A 10,000-nucleotide genomic window follows, 5' to 3' on the forward strand; every position below is an offset into this window, starting at 1 on the left:
ATATATATATATATATATGTATATATATATATATATATATACACATACACATACATACCAGCTGACCAACCCAGCATTGCCCAGGAAAACTCTGAGTGACAACTGATAAACTCTCTCTCTCTCTCTCTCTCTCTCTCTCTCTCACCAACTCTTCCTCACGCTTTCCCTCTTTCTCCACCCTAACACCCCTCTACTCTCTTTCTCTCTCTCTCTCACTCCCTCTCCCTCTCACTCTCTCCCTTTCCTGTTATGATAGTTGCTTCAATAACAATGCCCAGCATTTTTGACATTTTATTTTTCACCCCTCCTCACCCCCCCATCACTATTCATCTCAGCAACCTTTGAAAGCTATGGATTAGACACTAATATCTGTGGTTTTTGACATTTTCTTTTTTACCCCTTCCCTCCACCCCTCCCTAGGCTGAACTTGGACTTAAAGGGCATCAGGAGTGTCACTATTCATCTCAGCGACCTCGAAAACTATGGATTAGACACCAATATCTGTCGTTTTTGGTTATTTTTTACATACCACTCCCTTCCCACCCCCACCCCCTTTGGTGTTAGTGATGTCTTAACCCCACAATATTCTTTTTCAGATAGTAAGTCATATGTATTCCGAAATGAGGTATGATAAACCTGTAGAGTTTATTTAGTTACTAAGTCTACTGGCAGAACCAGCCCCATTCAAGGAGGCTCTTCCAACCCTCACCCCCTCTGGTGCCCTTTGTTGCTATTAATGTCTTACCCCGGCGGTATTCTATTCTAGATAGTAAGTCATATGTATACCAAGTTTGGTTGAAATTGCATTTCACAGTTTTGCTGGAATGTACAAACATACATACACATACACACCAACAACACACATACATATATCCATTTATATATATATATATATATATATATATATATATATATATATATATATATATATATATATATATATATATATATATATATATATATATATATATATATATATTATCTGACAGACACCTAGTAAAGATGAATAAAAAGGTAGATCCAATTGACAACTTCCAATAAAAAAATCGGTAAATTCCCCTAGTTCTTCGATAATCAGAAATCCAACTTTGACAAAACGTTCTAATTTCGTCAAGATTTAATATAATTACATTTCCCAAAGAAATCACCAGCACTACTTCTAGTGTGATAAATATATCTTCCTGAGACTAGTTACGTTTCTTTAGCCACCAAAAAAAAAAAAAAAAAAGATACTCTTAAAGGCTACTGAGTTTTTTGGCCATAAAGTAGGTCGTAGAGGGATTTCGTCCTTATGACTGAATTCTTGGTTGTTCAGAAATTCAAGGCATGGAAAAAAATTTGATGCGTATGGAAAAGTCTTGGAATTCTTTAAGAAACGACTCTTTCAACCTCTTATTAAAAAAATACTGATGCTTAAGTTTTCTCGACGTCGTTTCACCATCAAAGATGGTGTACATTTTATTTCTGCACAGCATTCTTTCTATACACAAGTTTTTGCTACCTTTGTCAGCCTTTTGAACCATTATGAGCTCACTTTTCTCAGGTTCAGAAACCCTTTGATCTAGGTTCTAAATTATGTAATTACCGTACTACTCTAAAGTATCACGAGATTGTGCTAGTAAAAATTTCACCAATAATTGGAAGCGTCTTCATTCGTCAACTTTTGTTTTCACCCTATTTGGCAAAGTCTAGCACAAAGCCCGAACGTCAAAAACTGTGTATTGTATTAAAGAAATAAATCAATGCTTACTGCTTTGTCAATCATCGCCTCATATATTTGTAGTTGGTTAATGGTAGTATTTCTTTTACAGTTGCAATTTCAGCTTGGAAGGCGGAGGCTTTGCTCCTCTACCAGCAGGCCTTACGTGTTGTACATAGTGTAGGTATCTACTGGTGATCGATATTTTCTTAGTTGAAATACTGGTTATCTACTCTGGGATGGCACCTCTCAAGTCGGTGGATGAAGCCATCTCCTTTGAAAGGCGTTCATTGAGTTGGTAGTGATTGTGGGGTGGGGGATGGTTGGCGGTTGCTATGTTACAGCGGGAAGGCTCCTGCTGATAAGATTCTTATTTCGACTTCAACTCCAAAAGCTTAGTCAAATTTTCAGTGAAACTTCTTATCTTACGTGACATTAGGCAAACTTATTGCAAGGTTTCCTTTTTCGGACCATAGCTCCAATTTGTTACGTTCTGATAGGGAAGACTTTTCAGTTAACTTGCTCGGAGTTTGTGGAAAATTCCTGACATACGGTTCAGTTTACTTTCTAGTATTAATGATTTTTTTCCTTTCTTCCTTAAAGTTCCATTTGTTATTTTGTATTAAGTGTCCTGTCTGTATACTGTCAACTTAAAGATTATGGATTCATAGAGAAGAATGCAAATTCACACACTGTTCATGTAGATTATTAAGAGAAGCAAGAACAACTGCTGAATGAAAACTCTTCTTTTGTAATGTAAAAGAATAAAAAAAAATTATATTGGCATATATGAATTTTAGGCTGATCTTCAAGTGCTCGTATACTGAAGGTATTATACGTGTAAATATTATTTCCTTGTTTACTTGGTTTTATTTAATATCAAAGACTACCAACACTTTACTTTTCCAATGTTTATAGCCTTTTCAATTTTTAATTAGAATTACTCCCTAAAGTTTAATGCAAAGGATCATAATGTAATTTTCGAGGTAATGACGAGACTATAACGAACAAGGCTTTCTGAGTCACTGATGGAGAGAGAGAGAGAGAGAGAGAGAGAGAGAGAGAGAGAGAGAGAGAGAGAGAGAGAGAGAGAGAGAGAGATTGAATCTACGAAAATGAAATATTTAAATGACTTAAACAGAAATTTTCCTAAAAGAATTGTATTGTAGACTAATGTACAAAGATCTTTGTTTCTAACCATCTAAAGGAGAAAATATGTAAGTAGTTTCCTTACGTACATTTAAAATAAAATCAGTTTTAAGAAATATTTTAAAACGGAATATCACGAGATACATCTCTCTCTCTCTCTCTCTCTCTCTCTCTCTCTCTCTCTCTCTGTGATGTGACATTCTCTCGGTGAGACGTAATCGTTCATGGTCTGGATAATCTACCCGATAATACGCGTCTTACATACAATTAGCGAATGAAATATAGCTAAAAGTGTTCGTGAACTATCGGTGATTAGCTTAATATCAGATTAGAGCGAAAAACCGTCTAATAAGTTGTCTACGAGTGAATTAATAAAATCAGAAAATCATGGAGGAATCAGCCAACAGTGGCAAAAGGTGGAGAAATCTAGCTTGCATCGGAGATATTCAATATGATGAATTGGCAGGAAGGGAACTTGGTTTGCTGATCGTGGAGATGAATTGCAACATTGACCAAAAAGATGTGAAAACATTCACAGACATATTGAAAGGATACGATCCTTCAAACTGGAGCAAATCTGTAGAAAATATAATGAAAATAATAGAAGGGATACCAATGAAAGTTCAAGTTATCAAAAGACTTATAAAGAAAATCTACAAAAATCAACACATTCCATCAAAGAAAATAAGTAAGGTGGAATTAGTGAATATATTGATTGATGCAATAGGCAAACGGATGCCTAAAGCATGTAAACTATGTAGAGTGTGGTATAGCATTGTAAATCCACAAAACCTGATTAGGAAATGCTATGCTTTGCCACGTACCGACACACCCGTCATGTGCTGAAGTTGAGCAAAATAGAAATAAGGACACAAAAATATTTTGCTCAACATGTCTAGTATGGATAGACAGGGTCATTAAATCAAGACTTAATGTACAGATTGTGGAGGATGAAGAAGATGAAGAAGAGGAAGAAGAGGAAAATAGAGAAGAAAATAAGACTGAAGAGATAGAAAAGATTAATGAAAACAAAGAACAGGATAATAGTATGGATGCAGAGAAACTCATAGATTCTACATATGAGGCAATACAGCAACATACATATGAAGAAATAAATTATGACCTGATAAATCAAAATAAAATCCCAAAGAGGTTGTACCCGGATCTCCATACTGAGGGGAATGAACAAGAAAAAAAAAAAAAAAGAAAGACACAGTATGCACCCTTTTGAAAAGAGGGGAATTGCAGGTTTGGTGAAAGCTGTTATTACAAACATCCCAAGATATGTCACAATTATGAGATCTATGGCAAATGTGCATATCTAGATGGCTATGAAGAGAGAATGCAGAGATCTACATCCAAAAATATGTAGAAACTGGAAAGAAGGAAATGGATGTAGGTTTAATAAGAAATGTAGGTACATGCATCCTGTAGCCATGAAAGACCAAAATCAAAATCAAATACATAAAAAAACCAAGGTAAAAATGAAACAAATAAAGAAAAGAACAAAGATCATGTGATGAAGGCAAAAAGCAAGCCAACAACACATTATGAAAAGTCAGCACCACGATATGAGCCATCAGCACCTAGATATAGCACAAGGAACAAGCAATGTATCTATGATGCAAGGGGATGGTGCAGATATGGAGATAAGTGCAGGTTTATGCACAAAGTGAATAAATATGAAGCTGGAAGAACAAATATAATGGAAAAGTTGGATTTTTAATGTACGAATTTCTGGAAATGAAAAAAGAACAACATATCAGAACAGGAAAGAGACATGGGAAAATCCTTATTATTACCCATATTAGATAATGGAGATAATATGCAAACCATCATAGTGATGAACGCGCAGGGTCTAGTTTCGAGTAACTCAAAAGAAAGATAGAGTTCTTAGAAGAACTAACCCAAAATTAAAAATAGAAATATTGAATATAAGTGAAACCTGGTATTCCCAAGAGACTGGTAATGATGACCAGATAAAGGGTTTCCAAACTTATAGATCAGATAGAAAAAATAGAAATCAAGGGGAACCGCGATATATGGGAGAGATGCCAATCAAGGAAAAATCTGTGAGAAATATAGTAACACAGAATGTGAATTAATAGCGGTAGAATTTGAATCTGAAAAATTAGTGAACATTGTAATATATAGACCCCTAATACTAAAGAGTTTGACATAATAATTGAAAAATTGGATGAAATATGTAGAAATCACAAAGACTGGACTATACTCCTAACCGGAGACTTTAACTTTCCTTTTGTAGAATGGAAAGAACGAATAGGAGACTGTGGTTGTATTTATACATATAAAAAGAGAGCAATAGTAGTGCAGAAGATAAGAGGCAATTTGAAAAGCTATTAGATATGCTACTAGAACATAACATTCAGCAAATAAATCACCTACCAACAAGAAAGGATAATATTTTAGACCTAGTATTTGTGAATGAGGTGAACTATGTTAAAGAAATAATAGTATATAACACGAGTATTTCGGACCATAATGTCATAGAACTAACAGTCTGTTCCAGAACATACGAAAACAAAGAAAAGCAAGAGACGAAAAAATGGGAAGGATATGGAAAATACAATTTCTATAGTAAGAATATAAATTGGTCAAAAATAAATGAAGAATTAAACAAAGAATGGGAAAACATATTTGTAAGTGATGATATACAGGTAAATACCGATATATTATATAAAATATTAGAGGAAATAGTGGAAAAATATATACCGAAGAAAAAAAAGTAAGCATCAGTCACGAATTCCAAGAGACAGAAGGATCTTGTTCCAGAAAATTAGAAAGTGGAAAAAGCTCTTGCAAAAAGAAAAGAATGCATGGAAAGTGATGGAACTAAAAAGTAAGATAGAAAATGCAGAACAAAAGATTATACAATCAAAAGAAAATGAAAAATGGAACCTAGAAGAAATGACACTACAAAATATCAAGCAAAACCCTAAAATTTTTTATTCATATGCAAAAAGATGAATAAAATAAGAGTAGAAATAGGCCCTCTAAGAATTGAAGGGCGATTAACGAATGAAAAAAGGAAATATGTAACATATTAGCAGAAAGATATAAGAGTGAATTTACACCTAGAATTGACAATGAAGATAATGATACAGAAATAAGAGATGAAAATACTGAATACTTATCAGATATAGATATTACAGAAGCTGATATTGTGCAGGCTATTAATGAAATTAAAAATGGATCAGCAGCAGGACCAGATGGAGTACCTGCCATATTGTTAAAGAAAGTGGTTCATTCAATCGCAAAGCCGCTAGCAATATTATTAAGACAAAGTATAGATACAGGCAAGATTTATGATGAGCATAAATTAGCATATATTACTCCTACTTTCAAAAGTGGTTCAAGACTAGAGGCAAGTAATTATAGGCCTGTGAGTCTGACATCTCATATTATGAAAGTATATGAAAGGGTAATGAAAAAAATATAATGAAACATTTAATGAAAAATAGATTGTTCAATATAGGACAACATGGTTTTGTACCTGGAAAAAGTACACAAACCCAACTGTTAGTCCACCATGAAAGCATATATAAAAATATGATAAATGAAAAAGATACAGATGTGGTTTACCTAGACTTTGCAAAAGCTTTTGACAAGGTAGATCATAATATATTAGCGAAAAAAATTAGAAAACATAACATTGTTGACAAAGTAGGAAGATGGATAAAAGAATTTTTGCAAAATAGAAAACAGATAGTGATTGCAAACGATGAGAAATCGGATGAAGCTACGGTAATATCCGGTGTACCACAGGGTACGGTGTTAGCTGCATTGCTGTTTGTGATTATGATTGCAGACATAGACAGTAATGTTAAGGACTCAGTAGTAAGAAGTTTCGCAGATGACACAAGAATAAGTAGAGAAATTGCTTGTGATGAAGATAGGAACTCGCTACAAAGAGACCTAAACAAAATATATAAATGGGCAGAGATAAATAGGATGGTATTTAACTCTGATAAATTTGAATCAATGAACTATGGTGATAAAGTAGGAATGCTATATGCATATAAAGGACCTAATAATGAGACAATCACAAACAAGGAAGCAGTTAAAGACCTTGGTGTGATGTTGAATAGGAATATGTTATGCAATGATCAAATAGCAATTCTACTGGCAAAGGGCAAAGCAAAAATGGGAATGTTGTTCCGGCACTTCAAAACAAGAAAAGCTGAACACATGATTATGCTTTATAAAACGTACGTACGTAGTCCACTTGAATATTGCAATATAATATGGTACCCACACTACCAAAAGGATATTGCACAAATAGAGAGTGTACAAAGGTCATTTACAGCTAGAATAGAAGAAGTTAAGGACCTTGACTACTGGGAAAGACTACAGTTCTTAAATTTATATAGTCTTGAAAGGAGAAGAGAACGCTACATGGTAATTCAAGCATGGAAACAGATAGAAGGAATTACCGAAGACATCATGGAACTAAAATTATCAAAAAGAGCAAGCAGAGGTAGATTAATAGTGCCAAAAACTATACCAGGAAAATTAAGGAAAGCACACAGGACATTAATCCACCACGCACCAGCATCGATAATGCAGCGTCTATTCAATGCGCTACCAGCTCATCTGAGGAACATAACAGGAGTGAGCGTAGATGTGTTTAAGAATAAGCTCGACAAATATCTAAGATGCATCCCAGACCATCCAAGACTGGAAGATGCAAAATATACCAGAAGATGCGTTAGCAACTCTCTGGTAGACATCAAAGGTGCCTCACACTGAGGGACCTGGGGCAACCCGAACGAATTGTAAGGTCTGTAAGGTAAGGTCTCTCTCTCTCTCTCTCTCAAATATTGAAAAATAAAAGGACTATTCTCACCAAGTTGGGTCAAATTGTTAAAAGACAATAAAAAACAACCCTTCCCAGCAATGCCCTGCGCATAGATATGCCGAATATATGTAACTTGCCCCAACTGGATTTGGGACTTGCTAAACTGACCTTTTTATATTAGTTATTTTCTTTTATTGTATGGGTAACCATAGCGCCCACATCAAAATAATGAAACTGCCTCGTGCTGACACTCTCGTAGCTGTTATATTGTCTTGTTTTATCGGTGAAATAATATATTCATAATCCACTTGAGTAGTTGTCATAATTACTGTTCCTCGTTGGAAGAGTGGGTTCCGTTCTCAGCTAGCATGCTGGTGGCCGCGAGTTCGAATCTCCGACCGGCCAATGAAGAATTAGAGAAATTTATTTCTGGTGATAGAAATTCATTTCTCGTAATGTGGTTCGGATTCCACCATAAGCTGTAGATCCCGTTGCTAGGTAACCAGTTGGTTCTTAGCCACGTAAAATAAATCTAATCCTTCGGTCCATTCCTAGGAGAGCTGTTAGTCGGCTCAGTGGTCTGGTTAAACTAAAGTATACTTAACTTTTCTTCCTCGTAAGGTTTTCCTCAGTCTTGTTCAATCTGAGAAAAGCGCTGACCTTCCTCAGTTCTGTGTTTCAACTTTTTCATAATTTTCGTATTGTAAATATCATCGTTTATTCGTCCTGTGCAAGTTAGACTGTATTTGAATGGTAATATATAGGACAATTTTAACACTTGCACTCCCTGAGATATCTTGGGAGACAAGTCCCCCAGCTGAAATTTATTTGGTTGATTTGTCGATGCCTTGTTGTTGATACGACATGGATTCAGTTTAAGGAACGAGTAAGAGCCGTTCAACGATAATGATGTTAATACTGCAGTTCCTTACAGCTGACAAGGTCACCAAATGCCATCGATTATGGCATTACTTCAATATACTTATAAGTTCTTATTTCGAGAGAAAACTACAGCATTGCCTTTCTTGGAACACTTTTACTATTTTCCATTTTCTTTCGCTTTTCTGTTTTCGCTTATTGGGTGTACTTATAATAGCCCCAGTAGTTTATTTCTTATAAGCATGCTAATATTTTTAAGATTAAATTTTCACATAATGATTTCCACCGCACTTGCACTGGAAGAGAAGACAAGAAATCCCATTATTATTATGCTTGCACCAACAGTAGCTTAAATCAGCTTACGAGTAAATCTGATGAAACAAGGCATCCGCTCACTCAAGTAAATGATGAATTTTTTGGCCAAAAAAGAGATGGTGAAGTTAAGGAAAAAATGGGAAAAATTCGCTGATGACTTTGAGTTTGCTTTTAATATTCGTAAATCACATACAATTCTATACTGAAAGATAATGTATAATTATTATTGTTTTTATTTGTTTCGTATACTCATATAATGATTGAAGTAATTTGAAATATATAATAAAAATAGACATTTAAGTTTTCAAGTGAATGCATTTACTTTAACTTGTCCATTCGTTTCAAGATTCTGAAATACAGTTTTAAACGTACAGTGAGCAACAGATTTTTATGGTTATTGAAAATAAAGAACTGGTGAGTTTTTCGGCAACTATATTGACAGAGGAGAAGTAGAACAATAGCAATTTCCTTGGAATCACACGAAACAAGGAAATAGGAAAAGCCTCGCTGTTTCATATAGCGGCATCATCTTACTTTCCTCTTTAGCAGAAACTGACTTATTGTCTGTCTTGAGTTTCTTTCTTTTTTTTTTAACTTTAACTTTTGATTTTTTTTATTAATATCTGTCGGAAATATTCAGGCAAAGAACAAGAGGAAAAAGCATTTCACTTGAGACGGAGGAATGTGAAGTTAGTAACTCTCATATATTGTAACTCTCTCTCTGCCAGGCATTTGCTCCTTTAAAAGAAAATGTTTCATAAATAATGTGGTAGTAAGAAGTAAACTCAAAACAACATTTTGCAAGGAAGAGGATTTACAGGCAATTGTCTCCTCAAGAGGAAAATGAATGGTAAGGGAGAAAAAGCGTAGGAAACTGGCTTTCAGTGTATTTCGCAAGGGGGGAAAAAGAGAGATGAAATTATTTTCTGAAAGGTATGTCACATCAAAAGAAAAAAAAAAAAAGAACTCGTGGAAGATATGAGGAGATTAACGTCTCAGTATAATAACACTTTTCTATGTATCATGTTCATAAATTCCATAGAAAATTAAGTTTTTGAAAAATTATAGCTTTTTCATTCTTCTTCAGCCTACGATACAAATACGCTCAAAAGGCTTTCAACAGAAATTAAATATTATTC

At 34.5% G+C, this 10,000-nt stretch overlaps 1 long non-coding RNA gene across 1 annotated transcript in view; it reads left to right on the top strand.

The window, feature by feature from the left end:
• LOC136828615 (uncharacterized) overlaps nt 1-10,000 on the top strand; it is a 382,648-nt gene that overhangs the window by 75,917 nt on the left and 296,731 nt on the right. The gene's annotated exons all lie outside the window — the stretch shown is intronic.

Source organism: Macrobrachium rosenbergii, chromosome 43 (genome assembly GCF_040412425.1).
Source record: "Macrobrachium rosenbergii isolate ZJJX-2024 chromosome 43, ASM4041242v1, whole genome shotgun sequence".
NCBI lineage: Eukaryota > Metazoa > Arthropoda > Malacostraca > Decapoda > Palaemonidae > Macrobrachium > Macrobrachium rosenbergii.